This window comes from Podarcis cretensis (genome assembly GCF_951804945.1).
Source record: "Podarcis cretensis genome assembly, chromosome: 7".
In the NCBI taxonomy this organism is placed as follows: domain Eukaryota; kingdom Metazoa; phylum Chordata; class Lepidosauria; order Squamata; family Lacertidae; genus Podarcis; species Podarcis cretensis.
Genome location: NC_137176.1, coordinates 46165959 through 46183461, shown reverse-complemented (window position 1 = coordinate 46183461; position 17503 = coordinate 46165959).

Below are 17503 nucleotides of genomic sequence, written 5' to 3'. Positions count from 1 at the left end.
CAAACAGCCAAGAATTTCATCATGCGCTTAGCAGCAACATGCATCACTTCAAAGCCACCATGTACAAAGTAGTGTGTGAATTGGAGGTTTTCTTTCAAGTATCCTTTGGATTTACTGATCTGCTATAAAGGGTTATCTGTACAATTGTGGAAGACAAACATCCTTGATCCAAAGCAGTGGTCTTCACACTGACACCAAGACTACAGTGAATTGCACTTTGGTAACAAAAGCTATAAATCTTCAATATTAGGAAATAAACAAAAGAATGATTTGAAGCCGAGCGAAATGTTCCATGCTATTGGTATCTGATAAATCCTTTTCTTTGATAGTGTAAGATAGCTTCTACTATTAGAACTCAGATCTCCAACAAATTAAAGGGGTTATATGAAATAAATTCTCAATCTGTAACATGCTTTCCTTTTTCCTTAGATGAAAGATGATCTGCTCTTTGAACAAGGCTCAGGATGCTCTAGGGAATTAAAACGTTTTCTCCATCAATCTTGTCTGGCATGTCCAAAGGCTGTCCAAGTATCATCCCTCTCAGATCACAATAGGGTCTCATAGTGAATCTTAATTACGGTTTTAGTTATTGGATACAATGGTTTAGAGTGGTGTAACTTGTTCTGGAGAAGCAGTGAACCAATACAGCCTTCAAATGCTATACATTTATATTGCATGCCACCCCAATCTCTGTGCAGTGAGAGATTCCAGGGTGCTTACCCAGGGCTCATGTTTCCTTTGGAACAAGACACAGTGGAGACTGTGGTGCCTATATGATATATGGTTTATTGATGCATATATACAATTTGAGTCTCTGATGGAGGGGCTCACAGCATTAGAATCCCGAAAGGGTCTTGCTTCTCCCATAGCCGCAGCCTTGGATTCAAGCAGAAATCAGGCATGGCACTCTCTCTGGCTTCCCAGCCTGCAGCTTTGCTTCTACCTTCTAGCTCACATAACTCAACTCTGGTCTATGGCTTTCTAACTATCAGTGAGTGGCACACAACCACTTTATTTGTTACCATAATGGCCCATATTTAGACTCAGATTTGGAAGGAACCCCAAGGTCATCTAGTAAAAAAACCCCCTGCAATCATTACTTCACCTGGTAAGGTGAGGGTCATTACCTCACCAAGCAGCTCACCTGGCTATTCCAGGAATTCAATTCATGCTGGATTCAGCATATAGCCACAACTCATAACAATGCACCTAGGGCTTTTGTAACCTATATTGCTGTCGTGAATTTTTATTTGTTCTTCACTCCCTCTTCCTCTGGCCTTCATGACAATTACAGAATGTAGGAGATAACAAATCCATATGATCATGAACATAAATCATGCATCCCGTAGCAAAGTAAATTGACTGCAAAGGTGAACATTATTATTAGAAGGTGGGAGATCAAAATATAAATTGCATATCATTTGACTTTTCTGCTGATAGGTTGAAATGAATTGGGAATTGGATGTTGGAATTAATTCATCAAGAAATACATATATCATTTGCTGAAAGTATAATGAAATAAGTGAGTGGCTAGGTCTGTATGTTAATTGCTTCACAATTATAGAATCTGTGTTGCATAGCTCAGATTGAAGATAAACATTCTACCACCATTGCAGACAAATATTTTCCCCATTTGCAGCCAACATTTTCTTGCACAGTTCCTGACCGCCCATAAGCCATGCAGTGTAGCACCTGTTTTTGCAGCCAACTGGGAGAATGCAAGGTCTTAAAACAGAGTCTTTAGTAAATGCATGTATTAACAGAAAAGTTTCAATGATTTGCAAGATATAAATTTTATTTAAAGATCTGTTATCCAAATGTAACTAATAATACAACATATCTCATTATGTGACAGCAACATGCATTCTCAGGTCTTAATGCCTGTACATACCAAGTACATCCTAGGGATGTTGTCCTGGGATCTGTCTTCAGTACAAGGGATCAATGATTAAATAACTCAGTAATAAAATAGAAAAACGCACACATAAACACATACATATATACACAGTAGATTGTTTCCTTAGTAAATGCATTGTGTTTTGGGGCCGCAACCACATCTGCGTAAGCACAGCCAACCACAGCACATCTGGAATTAGAGCTAAGGACTTCAAGATAGGCTTGATTCCCTACACAGCTAGGGATGGATGGAGCTGACAATTTCAGTTCTCTCAGTTTCTTATGTTTCCAGTCTTAAATTCGGTTCTCCACATTTCTGCAGCAACACATCCTCATTAAAATTCATCAGCATTTTAGTGTGACTTTTTCTTAATAAGCACATTTTAGGACGTAACGTTGCCTAATAGACACATTTTTGCAAAACAATGTAATGCATTGTTAATATTGTTCTCACTATTATATGCATTCCTGCGCACATTTTACCGTGGTACGAGCATTTCTGTACACACTACTTGGCAGGAGAACTGCACTGCAAAATTTGGAGAAGTGCGCCTTTTGAAGGATGGATCTATTTCTGTTCTCATTTTGCTTCAGAAAGTGTGAAATCAATAGATTTGCTTTTAAACGGAAATTTAATCTAATCTAACCTCCATCTCTAGACACAGCTGGTTTAAACATTGGGTCTTTAGTCCAGCACGTCCCAACCTGGTGTCTTCAGATGCTTTTGACTGCAGCTCTCATAATTTCCAATCACCCCAGCCATGAAGACTAGTCCAAAAAATCTGGAGGGCACACTAGATAAGATGTGGGAGAACCAGGATCAGAGCACTCGACCTTCAGCAGAGTAGCCGGTGTTCTTCTGATTCCAATAGCAGAGTCTGGGGGAAGTGCAGTATTTCTGATCCCAAAAAATGGCGCTGGGGGAACCAGTCATCACCACGTTTCTACTTTTAGAAGAATAAAATCAGGGACCTTCTACACTGTGGCCCTTATGGAGATTAAATTATTAATTTATTTTAAATGTATCCTGGACTGTTGGAAAAAATGAATGTTGTACCATTGTTGCTTTGATTTGAGAAGTTGGGTCTATGGCGAATATTTCAGCATTATTAGATTATCTCTGAAACTGGGGACTTTCCGTTGAGGGGAGGGGTGATTCTCATTCCTACCATAATAATTATTAGGGACAACAGTAGAGAAAGTGTTTTCCTCAAAACAAATAACTTAATTTCCCAAGCTGCATCTCATTATGCCTATTTGCGTTACTTACAAGGCATTAAGTTTCACAACGGATTGTAACACTTGGTGACTAATCCCTAAGCCTCTGATGCACTCATTTCTCAGTTGGGTCTCATTACTTGGTATTCAGCCACTTTTAGACCAAACTTTGCCTCCACCCACATAGCCTTGTCATTACTTTGCTGTTCATTACAGTATGTTTGTGATAACTTAAAGAAGAAGCTATGAGCAAAACAGAAGACCTAATTTTGGGTGAAACTTCAACTACCATTATCTGTGAATTCACTGTTTAAAGCATTTATTGTTGTCTGTTTTTAAACACTTTCTAAGTTTACCAATCTCAGTATTTTGATACAGAGAATCATACTGGGATGAGGCAATATGTTTCAAAGAGACAAGTCCTACCCAACCCACTTGAAGGATGAACACAAGAAAGGCCATTGACATAAATTGCCCTCTCGATTAAAAAACATACACCTGGGTAAATACAAGTGTTTTTGCCTTGTGCCTAAAAAAACAGACTGATGACACCAGGCATGCTTCCCTGGGGAGAGCATCCCACAAGTGGGGATTCACCACTGAAAAGACCTGTTCTAGCATCATCCTATGAATTTTTAAGTGCATCCTCACTTACAATTATTACAATCATCCTAAACTAAGAATTATCCTGAAGAACAAAAATCTGATAATTTGTCACCTCAAAATATACCACAGGATGTGTGGGTATTTGCAGGAGTGTTTTTAAAACACATTTGTTGCTTTTCAGTATCTGTGATTTGCACTGAATTAATACTTCATGATTCTAAAAGTAATATTAAAGCCTTTCCCCCTATGGCTCTAGCAAACCTATAAATTTCAGCTACGTCATACAACATGAAATATTAAAGTGATTTCATTATCTTCACTAGCATTCCAAGAACTGTAAAAACAGCAAAAGGAAAGAAAAATGTATGGCATGTTTTTGGAGATAACATCTTTCTTTGGCAATACAAAGCGCAGCAAATAAAGCCATTCATTATTAATGTACAGAGAAATGAAACACACTTAAAGACTACTTTCATAGGCCAATGCTTTCTTCTCACAAATGTTAAAGAATTCAAACCTCACCTTCTCCGACTGAAGAACCAAGAAGTGTACATCCAGATTTGTAATGATCGCATATTTTGTAGACCCTTTCAACTAATATATGAAATTAGTGGGGCCCAGGTGGCATAAAAGGCTCCAATTTTTTTTCTATCCTTTCAGCACCATTGCATTACGGGTTATTTTCTCAGCTGTAGCCAAGCCCATACATTTTATATGATATTACCAAATTCTGTAGATTCTGCCATAGACTAGAGCCTATTTCATCAGACGCACTAAGTATATACTAACATATCTATATTGGCATATCTACACTTGGGGGTAATGGGGTCAGAGAAGAACGAGGTCAGTGGGAAATGAAATGTATGAAGAACAGTGACAATTGCATAAAAACAAACTAATTACAGTGACCATTGGCAAGCAGTGTTGGTGATACTACAGACTTCCTGGCATTGGTCAGCTAATTAATACCTATAGTCTAGATTCAAGCCGTAAGTGATAGTATTGAATTTCCTTTTTCCTTTTTGCCACTGATGCTACATTCTTATTAGAATCCTTAGCTATACTCATGCCAAAAAGTTAGGATGGATAAAAACAAAATTTAAAACTCTTTGGACCAAATAGAAGTTCTGGTAAAATCTACTGCTCTCTCTTCTACTCCAAAGACAGCAGCATAGTCCAGAATTCCTTCCCAGCTGGGTACAGTCAATGAGCAGAGTATTTTTTCTGGCAAAAAGATGTGCCATACTCTTGAAGAGTATATGCAGGTTCCTCCCACCTCCTTTCATATTCTTCCTTTTCATGATAAAGCTCAAGGCAGCATGTGCCCAGCTAGAGTCTTTATCCTTCAATAACTTTGCAAACTAAATTAGATCTGAGAGTGCTTTGCTGCAAAGCTACCCAGTGCACCTCATGGCTAAACAATGATTTCACCTCCAAAATTCCTTGGCACAAGAGCCCTGTCATGTTTTTACAATGTGTCTAGAGCTCCAGCTTCCTTGGATGATAGGTATTTGTTATATGCATGTTGCTATAGTGTATGTGTGTTTATTACTTGCTGAAATATGTAATAAGCCTTTCGGAAGCTACAGTCTCAAAGGAATCACAAGACAATGTAGATTGTGTTGGTTTGATTCCAGATAATGATTTCTATTATTTTACTTGATTGGATGAAAAAATGACTGTCAAGGTTGCTGATTTTGTTCTTGCTGGAGATGTCTGTGGTAGAGAGTACTGTAGTGTCCACAACAAAAGTGAAGTTTTAAGCTGGATACCTTTCCCCATCTCATTTGGATATGGTTGAATATTTTAAGACATTTGTGATGAAGAGAATCTTTAATGAAGGTGAGCATAAGTTATACAAAAGCAAAAAAAAAATAAAAAAATTGGGGTGGGGAGATATTACTGACAGTGGTGTTTACAAGATCTATAGATGCACATCAATTCAGATACAGGTAGGTAGCCGTGTTGGTCTGCCATAGTCAAAACAAAATAAAAGAAAAAAAATTCCTTCCAGTAGCACCTTAAAGACCAACTAAGTTAGTTCTAGGTATGAGCTTTCATGTGCATGCACACTTCTTCAGATATTCTTCAGTATCTGAAGAAGTGTGCATGCACACGAAAGCTCATACCTAGAACTAACTTAGTTGGTCTTTAAGGTGCTACTGGAAGGAATTTTTTTTCTCAATTCAGATGTTATCTCAGCCCAGTCAAATGCTCCACAGAATTCTTAAGTCCTGAATCCCTGGCCTACCTGACAGAAAGTCACTATGTCAAGTCCAAAGTTCAAAGTCTGGGGGTCAATCCACACAAGGGTCAATTCCTGGCCAGAGGTCAGGAAATGCAGTCCAGGGTGAGCCCAAGGAAGCCAAGTCTGAAGTCCAGCAGTCAGGATACAGTCAAGAGTCAAATCCAAAGCATAGTCTCACGGCACGTCAAGGTCTATCAACATGGGCAGCTGAGCAGACAAAGCACCTCAACTCTCCTTCCCTTTTGTACTTTGCATGCTGATTGCAGCATCTGAGCTTGATGAGACATGTGACCCTCACCTGTTCTAACTCTACTCTGGCTGAGGAATCACACAACTTCTCCCAGAGCTAGTGAGCCCCACCTGCTCTGGTTCCTGTGCATTGACCCGCCCATCCCCTTGCCATCCTCTGTCACCGTGTGAGTACTTCCTTCCCCAATCCGTGCTTGGCAACACTCCTCACTGGGATCCTCATCCTCCTGCCAGTTAATGACATCTAATGAGCTTATGGAATTTGGTGCTAGCTGAAGTGGTCATATTATCTTAGAAATGTGAGATGTTGCGTGATTGATGCAATTGGCATGGCTGTCAACCATGAGAAGCCTACATATGTTTGGGTGGCAGGTATAATGGGGCAATTACTATTTTATTGTTTAGATACAAAGGCTGCAGTTGTTTCATGAATGCTTGAACATTAATAGAAGCAATTGATTCTGGCCACTGCATAGCTCACTCATTTGGGGGGGGGGGGGGAGAGACTGGGAGGAGGAGAAAGGAGAGCAAGCATATGTACTGTGAAAGAGTTCATGCTGCAAAACATCTGTTGCTATTTTGGCAGAACAATGCTGCCACACACATAAGAAAGCTGAATGATAAGAGCTGGGTAAGCCATGCCAGCAAGGCGAAGGGATAATAAATCGTATGTTCATATTGTCCATCTCATCTCCATTCTATTCACATCCATGGGGGGAGGGGAAAGCTGGGTAAAATCAGGTGATCAAAAATAGCAGGAATTGATGTTCTTTGTGCATTCTCCCAACATAAGATTTTTTTGGGGGGGTTAATGCAGTGGACAGACAGGCAGAAGTGTTGATTCAATGGAAGATGTGGAAATCTATCAGAAAATGAACAAAAAAAAGTCAAGCCTGAGCAGAAGGAGAATGATATGCCTCTCTTTAATAAAGACTCTCAGTTCTTCAGCCAAAAGAAATCGATGACTTTTATAAAGTCAGATGGGGGCACATAGCTCAAAGTAAGTGCAAAATGAATTATTGTATGGCTGAAAAGCAGTTAAGAGGCTCAGCTATGATGAGTCTTCTTGCATCCCCAATCTGTCACTCAAGAAGATTAGACAGCAAATTGGGACCTGGCCTTTCTGGTTTAAGGTCATCCTGATGAGCTTTCCCTGTTTTTCTGGCTTAAATGGCAGAAGTGGACACAAAGGTGCTTTGGGGATCACTTTTCATAATTCTTGGATCTAATTAATGGTTCTCAGTTATTTTGCTTGGGGAACAGATGCCAGAAGAAGACAGTATTGCAGTAGGAAAGCAAATAACGTATATAACAATCTATAGAAGGTGTATATAAATCAAGCAAGTGGAGCCTAACAGCTGTCCCAGGATTTGAGTTTAAGCAATTTGGTTTGAGCTCATTTCAGCCACATTTTGTTTGTTGGTAGCATCTTTAGGTTTCCTCCAGGACAACTTCGTGTCCATCAGCAGTAACCCTGGGCAGAGGAAGATTCCTGCCCCCACTCCCCATGCTTTTATGAGGTTGGTTTCTCAATAAAAAGAAAACTAAACATCAAAGTACATTGAGAGCACTTTGAAAGCACCTGACTCCACCCCTTCATTAAGAGCACTGGGGATTGTAGCTATGTGAAGGGTAAACTACAGTTCCCATGATTCTTTGGAGGAAGTCATGTGCTTTCAATGCACAGTGGGTGTACAGCCTTACATGTACAGTGGTACTTCGGGTTACAGATGCTTCAGGTTACAGACACTTCAGGTTACAGACGCTTCAGGTTACAGACTCCTCTAACCCAGAAATAGTACCTCGGGTTAAGAACTTTGCTTCAGGATGAGAACAGAAATTGTGCTCCGGCAGCACGGCAGCAGTGGGAGACCCCATTAGCTAAAGTGGTACCTCAGGTTCAGAACAGTTTCAGGTTAAGAGCAGACCTCCGGAACGAATTAGGTTCTTAACCAGAGGTACCACTGGAATGTAAAGCTTTTCAGCAATGCTGTGTTTGCTGATGTTGCTGAGGAGGGCCTCCTTTCTTGTTCACCTTGCCATTGAAAGACTCTCAAAGGTGAACTTTCAGAAGCCTCCTAAGAGGCCTGCATGTGTAATGCAAGAACCAGAATATGAGGACATGCATTTGAGAGAAACCCCCTGAGTGATTTCAGTGTTTCGTTTAAGGATCTACGTTCATCTCATCTAAAGTTAGCAGTGACATTGTAGGGAATAAGTAGAAATGAAAACTACTACTTTGTTTGTTTGCTGTGTTGGTTCCATTGATATAAACTAAAAACAAAACTAAATAAAGTTCTAATATAAAATAAGTAAATGGAGATATGAATGCAAGTACAAAATCTAGACATGGCAAGGGGAAATGTAAATGTTTTCCTTTTTTTCTGTTTACATGACTTTTAAGAAGCTACCCAGCCACTCTGGGCAGCTTCCAACATTTATAAAAACACAGTAAAACATTAGACATTTTTGAAAACTTCCCTATACAGGGCTGCCTTAGGATGGCTTGTGGGGTTGGATCACCCTATACCCTCCAACATTTCTCTGATGAAAATAGGGATGTCCTAAGAAAAAGTGGGATATTCTGGGATCAAATCAGAAACTGGGATGGCGTCTGTAAATCAAGGACTGTCCATGGAAAAAAGGACACTTGGAGGGTCTGTGGTGGTATCAGTCCTGCCTGGTGTATGGCACTCCTTCACAAACAGTTTCTTGGAGGGCAATAGGGGGGGGGTCTCCTAACAACTCTCAGCATCCTTAGCAAATTACAGATCCCAGAATTCTTAGGCTGTCTAAAGTAGTATGGTTCAGATGGGGTCAAAGTCTACATATTTCCAGACCAACTCTTAGTAACATTCTGTTAGCTACCATTCTAAAGGCCCATCCAGGAAGACTACAACTGTCACTGAGAGGTGCTTGTTCTTTTTGCTTTGCAAAACAATGTGTTTTTTCACCCTGCATATGTCAGGAATCTCCTGAATATGCAGAAATGCCTGTTTTGTGGGTGGCCCCTACAGGATGGCATGAGGCTATCATGTCTGCTGTTAAAGGGAAGAATGGTGACGAATCTTCATTATGAAGCATTAAGAATCGTGTTTATTTATGCTCTCAAGCTGCAACAAGGATGCCTCCTCAGTTATAACAGATGGCTAATGAGAAGACCTCTGGATTTTTAGAGAGTTAATCGAACTGAAAAGGCCTTAATTAACAGTTGCAACAGATCTGAGCAATATGTAAGTTTTTTTCATCAACAATCTAAAGAGCCAAGAACATGAACAACATTTTAAAATATATGCATCCCCACAACACCCCACTGCTTGAAAAGAATAAATTCGGAACATTTCCCATTTCATTTCTTCTTCCTTTAGAAGCATAGCATTAGACAAGGAATACTTTTATTCAAATTTAAGTATTCAACCAAGCTGTGTAATGAGAAATCGAACTCTTAACATTACAATCGGGGAGAATATAAAATAATGAGGACTTCGGGAAATTCAACATCTACAATTACCCATTCTGTTGCCTGATTCCCCCCCCCCCCCCCCACAGCCTCACATTATAATTCAGACATCAGTGATCTCAGGGGTAAGAATTAAAAGCATCAGCCAGACTTTCTGGTGTATAAATGACCTAGCTTTAAATTCCTCCTCTCATTCTTCTACCTCCCATATTTTTGATTGTGGGGAACAAGAGAAGGTGACTTCATTTGTGGTCTCATTAACAATCCCAAACCAATCGAAGAATCATAGAATTGTAGGCTTGGAAGGGACCTCAAGGATTATCTAGTCCAACCCCTTACAATACAGAACTATGCAGCTGTCCCATATGGGGATCATACCTGTGACCTTGGCATTATCAGCAACAGACTCTAACCAACTGAGCTATCTGTTAAAGGCCAGCTGATAGGGAAATAGCTGCCATGTGACGGGTTTATTTTAGCTACATTCACATAGCAATCCATTCACTGAATAGCAGCTCACCACAAGAATCAATAGATTTTCTTCAAAGTACCATAATCTCCACACAATATTATAAATAACACCTTTCCCCTAATCCATCTGACAAACCACGATATACAAAGGCCCTGCCCCATGGAGACTATCTCAAAATGTGAAATTATTTCATAGTGCACTAACTCAAATTCCCATTTTGGGAGGAATTTTGTTTGATGACCAAGGAAACAATTATAGATTTCTGGGTTTGGGCAAAATAGGCTTATTTTGTGTGCCTTGGCTCCCCATTCCACAAACAAATTTTGTCTTTCATATTTGCTGTTGACTGGCAAATTTACACGGTGCTTCCATCTGTTCCTTTTATCTTTTTATGAGAGAACAATGTTTTGGTTTGTACATATCCATGAATTTCCACAGTTCTGCTTCACTGATATACAACTGTGATAACAACAGTCCTCCACTTTTGCGATGCCATGTTCATATTAGGTTCTTCCCTGTATAGCCTCATTTTCAGACTTCTATTTTCTCATGGTGCAGGATCCTTTTGACCAAGCCATTAGGAGCAATCCTCCCCCAGTGCCTGCCCCTCCTGCCGCCAGCTGCAGCAGGGAATATTCATTCTTCTTTCGACCAACATGAAAGGAGGCATCTTTATATTGCCATTAGCCTTCCCTCGTTGCAGTGAATGGAATGCTAGGATATTTGCTAGAACTGCAGTGGCTGTAAAATACTTTCTTCTTCATTCCTCAAAGCTCCTGAGACACATTTTCAGACAGCGGAAATAATCAACATTAAAGAAAGAATCCAGAGCAACATTTTTTCATGATTATTTTCTACCATCAGCAACTCTAATGTTGGAATTGTAATGGATTTAATCATTCAGGTGCTCACGTGGTACAATCCTCAGTATGACTGTCCTGTCTCGGAATGCACATAAAGGGCAGCCCATTTAGAAATGCACCCACACTGGAAGCTGACGGGCCAAAGATAAAGTTGTATCAGAAAGTAGGAGAGTGGGGGGCACAATCTGTGACTCTTCAAATGTCAGACTGCATCCCCCATCCACTGGCTATGTTGGCTGGGGCTGATGGGAACTGGGGTCCCCCAACACCTAGAATACCACAGGTTCCTCATTACTGAAGTGAATTTGCACCTTATTTTTACTTCATTATCTGTGAGATACAAAGTAAACAAATGACTTTAACTTTTGGGTCTGATGTCTGTTGAAGAAGCCTTTAGTTATAGGCTTCCTTAATTCCATGAAACTCAAAGAATCATTCATAAAGTTCCCAGGCACAGACCAACCAGACCCAGACCTACTTAGTTTCAGAAAGCTTGCTGCATTGCTTGACTTCAGATTTTGCCCTTGGATCCTACTTCTGGCTTTAGCTGCTGGTGTTTATTTATAACAGTTGATGTGATATCCTGCTCTAAAGCAAGTGGATCAATGCAGATCTCTCACACTTGCCTTTAAACAACTACCAGCATCCTTGCCATAATGATTTGATACATTTATCCTAGTGCTCGGGAGATGGGCTCAGTCATAATGACCCTTAACTCCCACTCAGTTGATGCCAAAGTCATTCCTGGCTCTTCCTTCGCCCACTGCACCCGGCATATGTACAGAAATATCGTTTGTACAGAATCTTTACTTAGCATGGTACAGCAGTGCCAATGGTGATTGTGGCTGTTGCTGCTACAGCTCCAGTACAAGGAGTGAGGCTTGATTTAAAAGGGCTGGAACTAGAAGCAAAAGTGAGTCCAAACGTAATTACAGAGGCTGCCATTTACCTACAAATCCTATGGCAGGGATGGGGAGCCTTCTGTCTTCTTGATGTTGTTGGACTACAGTTGCCAGTACTCCTGCCCATTGGCAGTGCTAGCTGGGACTAATGGGAGTTGAACATTTGGGGGACCATGGGTTCCCTACCACACACACACACACACACACACACACACCTTGGGATTTGACAGAAGCAAAAGCAATATAGTGCCTATCCTGAGCCTGATTGTTAGCAGGGAGCAGGATAGCACCAATCTCCACCCCTTGTTCCTGACTGAAGCCTAACTGGAGATTTGGAGTGCCGTTGTTGATAAAGTCAATGACTTGCTTTCACTAACTCTCACCTACTTTATAAGGCTATGGGAAGGATACAGTTAGAGATTCCCACATACATAACACAAAACTGCTTTGGAGACCCAAATGTGCACTTAAAATATGCACTGGGCGGTTACGTATCTTGTTTTTCCATAACTGATTACAGCAAGGAGGAGCCCGACTCTCCCTATGAATAAAGGGGATGCTTAAGGGGAGGCTTATCTCCTCACTCTCCCAGAAATTTCAGAATGGAGATTTCCCCTGCCTGCACAGCTAGGTGCAAACAGAGTCTTTTCTCTAAGGCTCAGAGCAGCATCTTAAAAGGCCAGTCTCCATTCCTAGCTGTGAAGAGATAACCTTCCCCTTCCTAGTTCAGGACAAAACAAGAGACATAGCTACTGTGCTTTCTAAATATTTAAGTATACATCTAGTTTGGCCCTTGAATAAATAATGTTGGGTGGCAGGAGACGATGATAGGTCAGAGAGCCCTTCTGTTCCTCATTGTCTTTTTGGCACAAAACATATTTTTCCCCACTTACACCATTGACTGCAGCTCAGTGGAGAACATCAGCATGTTCCAGATTCAGTACGAAGCATCTCCAGGAAGATTAGGAATGTCTCCAGTCAGAAACCCTGGAGAGCTATCGCCATTGTAGACAATACTGAGCTAGATGGACTGACTTGGTAAAAGGCAGCTTCCTAAGTTCCTATGGTGGGAACCGGGTTTTATGATCTTTTGCCATCGTTCATGGAGGGCAGGAGAGGCCTGTTAGCCAGTAAGATGAAAATGATCCTAATCTCAGTCCTTGGGAAGAACACAGCAACAAGTCTCCACAAAGCTTTGTCTGAAGGAGACAACTCTCAGTATATCACCATCTTGTGTGCTCTTCGTGTTTTTTATTGTACAAACCATGGCATATTATTAAAAGCTTTAATAAAAAGAGAAGGAAAATAACCAACTTTGTGAAAGAGTAATTCTGTAATCAGTGCACAGCCTTTCAGGAAGCAGAGGTTCATTCCTTCAAGTGCATCGTAGTCTGATGCCTCAGTTATACATTTTTGTGACACCCTAATTTATTTCAATTTGCCCCAAGCTTGGACCTGACAGGTAGCTGTTTTGCAATTCATCTATATGCCGGGAGTTTTCCAAAGGTTATTCTTTTTCATGATATGCTTTAAACAATTAGACTTTTGTCCTGTCTGCTCCAAAGGTCTGGGCCACTATAGCAGTGCCATGGGCAAAGTACTAAGATGAAGTTTGATGGCTGATAAACCGTCACCACCACAACTAGGAATATTTATTTGTCTATGTGTTTAAAAAGATTTATATCCCATTTTTCATTTTCCAAAGAACCACCAAAACTGATTCATAAAATCATAAAACATAAAAATATCCAATGAAAGTATCAAGGACTGGTATTAAGGGTCAGGGAAAAGCTGGGTGGATGCTTTCAGCTGGCAATGAAAAGACAGTCGGGGCTCACCGCATCTTAACAGGGAGAATACTCCACATGGTAGTTTCTACAACACAGAAGGCCCTCCTCTTCAGCTCCACCAGATAGATATCCTTAGATGGTATGGTCCAGAAGGTCCCATATCTGCAGACCACAGTGGTCTGGGTGGTTTACAGGAGCACCCGGCAGCTGTGCTGGTGCTATGCAGCCAACCTCCCAAAAGTGACGTCACTGCCATTTACCAAGGTGGCACAGAGGTGGAGCTGGGTGTCATCAAGGTTGCAGGTGGTTCAGGTACACCAGCAGGAGTGCTACATTGGCTCTGCTGGTGTACCCGACTCCATTCTGACTGCCACCATGCTCCACACCTGCATTGCCCTGATAAGCAGCAATGCTCCTGCTGCTAGGAAGCTGACTCCACAGTGTTGCCATGTCAGATGCTCCTGAAGGTCCTGATTCCCCACAGCAATGTTGTTCTAATAGTACAGGATGTCTTATAACTATCACAATGCAGAAGGTGTGGACAGGGTGCCAGAATCACCAGCATGCTTGGATACAACAGAAGCAAGCAAGGAAAGTGAAAGAAAGGCAAACTAAACTTAGTTTAATGTTCCTAGACACACTTTTGGTGGCTGTTTTTCTCTCAGTGCAGTGGATGTTAATTAAAGTTGCTTATTCCAACACTAATTCACTTAGACTGCAATCCTATACACATACATATTGGGTGTAAGTGCTAGTGGGCTCATGAGACCATATGAGTAGGCATGCATAGGACTGTACTGTCAGTTAATTGTTTAAACCTCCAGAAATTTACCTAATAGTCTTACATATCAAATTATTCAATAGACTTTAACAACATTTCGTGGCAATCAGCTGCATTGTTTATCCTGAATAATTACAACTGGGCATAGTCAGCGTGGTGCTCTCCAAATGCTTTGGACTTTGGCTGCCATCAGCCTCAGCCAGCAGTCAGCTAATAGTCAAGGGTGATAGGAATTGGAGTCCACAACATTGGAAGGGAACCACATTAACTACCTCTGAATTAGAATGTGCCAGTGATTTTGGCCCACCTAATTTCCAAACTGTTTTCAGGTTGGTTGGTTGGTTTTCAAATGGTATTTAGAATGTTAGTTGAAGTACAAATGTTAGAAGTACAAAAGAATATTTAGCAAGGAAACCTTAAGGGCAGAAAAAACAAAACTACAGACTCCAGACTCAGGAGGTACTGACTGCTGACTACTGGGATGTGAGGGAAAGTGGTAGAAGGTAATGAAATGGAGTATTCTAGGAAAGGGCATGGCTGAATGTCTGGAATCCTTAAAGGGAGCACTCCAGACTGCAATATTTTGTCCCACTTCTGAATAACTAATCTTTGGGTTAAACTGCAATCTCCTGGTGAGGGTCGGGGTAGTCACCTTGGCCATTTAGATTAACCGATGCATTGTAAAGGTGTTGCTACCATGAATGTAGAGGGCAAAAGAGGCCTTTGCCTTCTCACTCCCACACTTTAAACAAATTTAATCACAGAGTACAGTTGGTCATTAAAAGAAATGGAAAGTAGCTGCCTTACAGTAATTGTGTCGATATTTTACTCTTACCCTTCTTAATGTTCTAATTGGAAGCTTTTCAGCTAAACGAGATGTGGGCTTTTATTCACAAATTCTAATTTCCTCTAGCCAGATTTGCTTGAGCTTGCTTGTTGATTTCTAACCTTGTAATATATATAAATTTCTTGGCAAGGGGGGGCAATGGCAATTTTTATAGCAATGCTTTCTTTGGAATGCTGCTTTCATAATGAACATAAATTGTTAGCATTTATCATCATGTGATGTAATCATATAAAGGCCTTTTCCATCTTCATCCCCATAAGGTACTGTTCGTTATATTGCATTATAATGACAAATGACAAGATTGCTTCCATGACATTTCGGCTATTACAAAACTCTGAAGGGAATGGTTGTATATAATGCTAGCCAAACCCTTCTGAAACAAGTGCCTGCATTTGCAAAACAAAATCGCAAGACTTGGAAGCAACCTCAGAAAATCTGTTAGGTAGTTTTCTTCACAGCATTTCAGGGGGGAAAGTGCTTTTATTAAAGCTTGACTTTAACATGAGTGAAGAAATTGCAAACATGTTGTGGGCACCTGTAAATTAGGTAATGCCACATATTTAGCCTTTTGTTAAATGGGATATTCAATAAGCCAGAAAGAATGTCAGCATGCATTAGGAACCCTGGCAATGTCATGGAGGTATGTTTGGGTTTGGGGCAATACTATGTCAATCTGGCTGGGGTGGTAGACTTTTTTTGTGGGGTGAGGGATGGAAGACACTTGGGGAATCAACCAGTATATCTGGTGGATAACTCTGCCCCAAGCAGAGACAGGCAACAGTAACAATCTTAGCCCAAACACCATCACTCTTGGCCTTAGAAGACTTGTAGTCACCTTCACTGCACTCAAGATTAAGTGTTATTAATGCCCATCAGAGAAAAGTCTCACAGGAAGTGGTCAATAATCTAGAAGATCATCAGCAAACATCTCCTTGAGGTGAGACATGTAACCATTGTGAACTGCTGCACCAGTCACTCATCTGGTGGGATTTCTTTATGGAAAATCCCTCAGCAGTAGTGCCATTTGGCAGGGAGATCAGCAGTAGGTGGAACCAGAGGCAATGACAGGCAGTAATAAGAAAATAGGCAGATGGACTGGCTGAGAGCAGTACGATGAGCGTCACACTCCATAGTCGCATTTGAGTGGACTTAACCATCCAGGGGTCCTTTAGCCTTTTTACCTTTACATCGATACATTCTTTTTCCCCTGCTGTAGCCAGATATTTGCTCAGCAAGCAAAGTGGAACTGGAAAGTTCTACATTGCTTGTCACTCACTGGATCATTGGGTCTGGCTTTAACATTGACAACACTATTGTAGTTCTTCTACTGTAGCCTGTTCATCAGATCATTCTGTAACTGCACTGACGTGTAATGTTACAAAAATAACTACAGGTGCTGACGATGGAGAAAATGCCAACACTCAGCCCAGTGGTCACGAGTAAATGCCACGCTTGTCTCTCTTTCTGCCAACACTCCAATTGCTTTACCTGATCAAAACAAAGTCATGACATTTCACATTGTCATAAAATAATGGGAGGGATTATTTGACATAAAAGATGATCTTTTGTCCTGTCATGGGATGAGTTAATGTAGGCTAATATTACAAATTTAAGGAGCAAGGGGTTATACTTTAAGTCAATCACTGTCAGTTGGATAAACATTCATGGTTACCTGAAATGTTTCATGAACTTTTCTCACAACACTTAAATGAACCTGTGTAAAAACATTTAGCAGATTGGACAAAAATGATGGGCAGATACCAGGATTTTAGCTATAGGCCTGGATAGTCATCTCTCTGAGCTGATACATTCACAGTTTTGCATGAATATAGGTGCCAGGTGCTGTTGCTTTTGACAAGAGGAGGCAACATGTGCCACAGGTGGATTTAGGGGAGCAAAACCGAGACAAAAGGGCGCCGCAGGGGGCACCACAACAATGACAGAGAACAAAAAACAAAAAGTGGCGGGCACTGCATATTTGTGTTGCACAGGGAGCCGCTGAAATTTGAAAACCCAAATGGGCAATGTAACTCTTTGTGTAAGTTCCCTACCAAGGGGGCATTCTGAGTACAAGAAACATCCTGGGACCAGGGACAGGAACAGAGCCAACACCCTTCCTTCCGAGCAATTTTTGCCTGGAGACGCCAGGGATGGGAATCTGGGACTTGCTC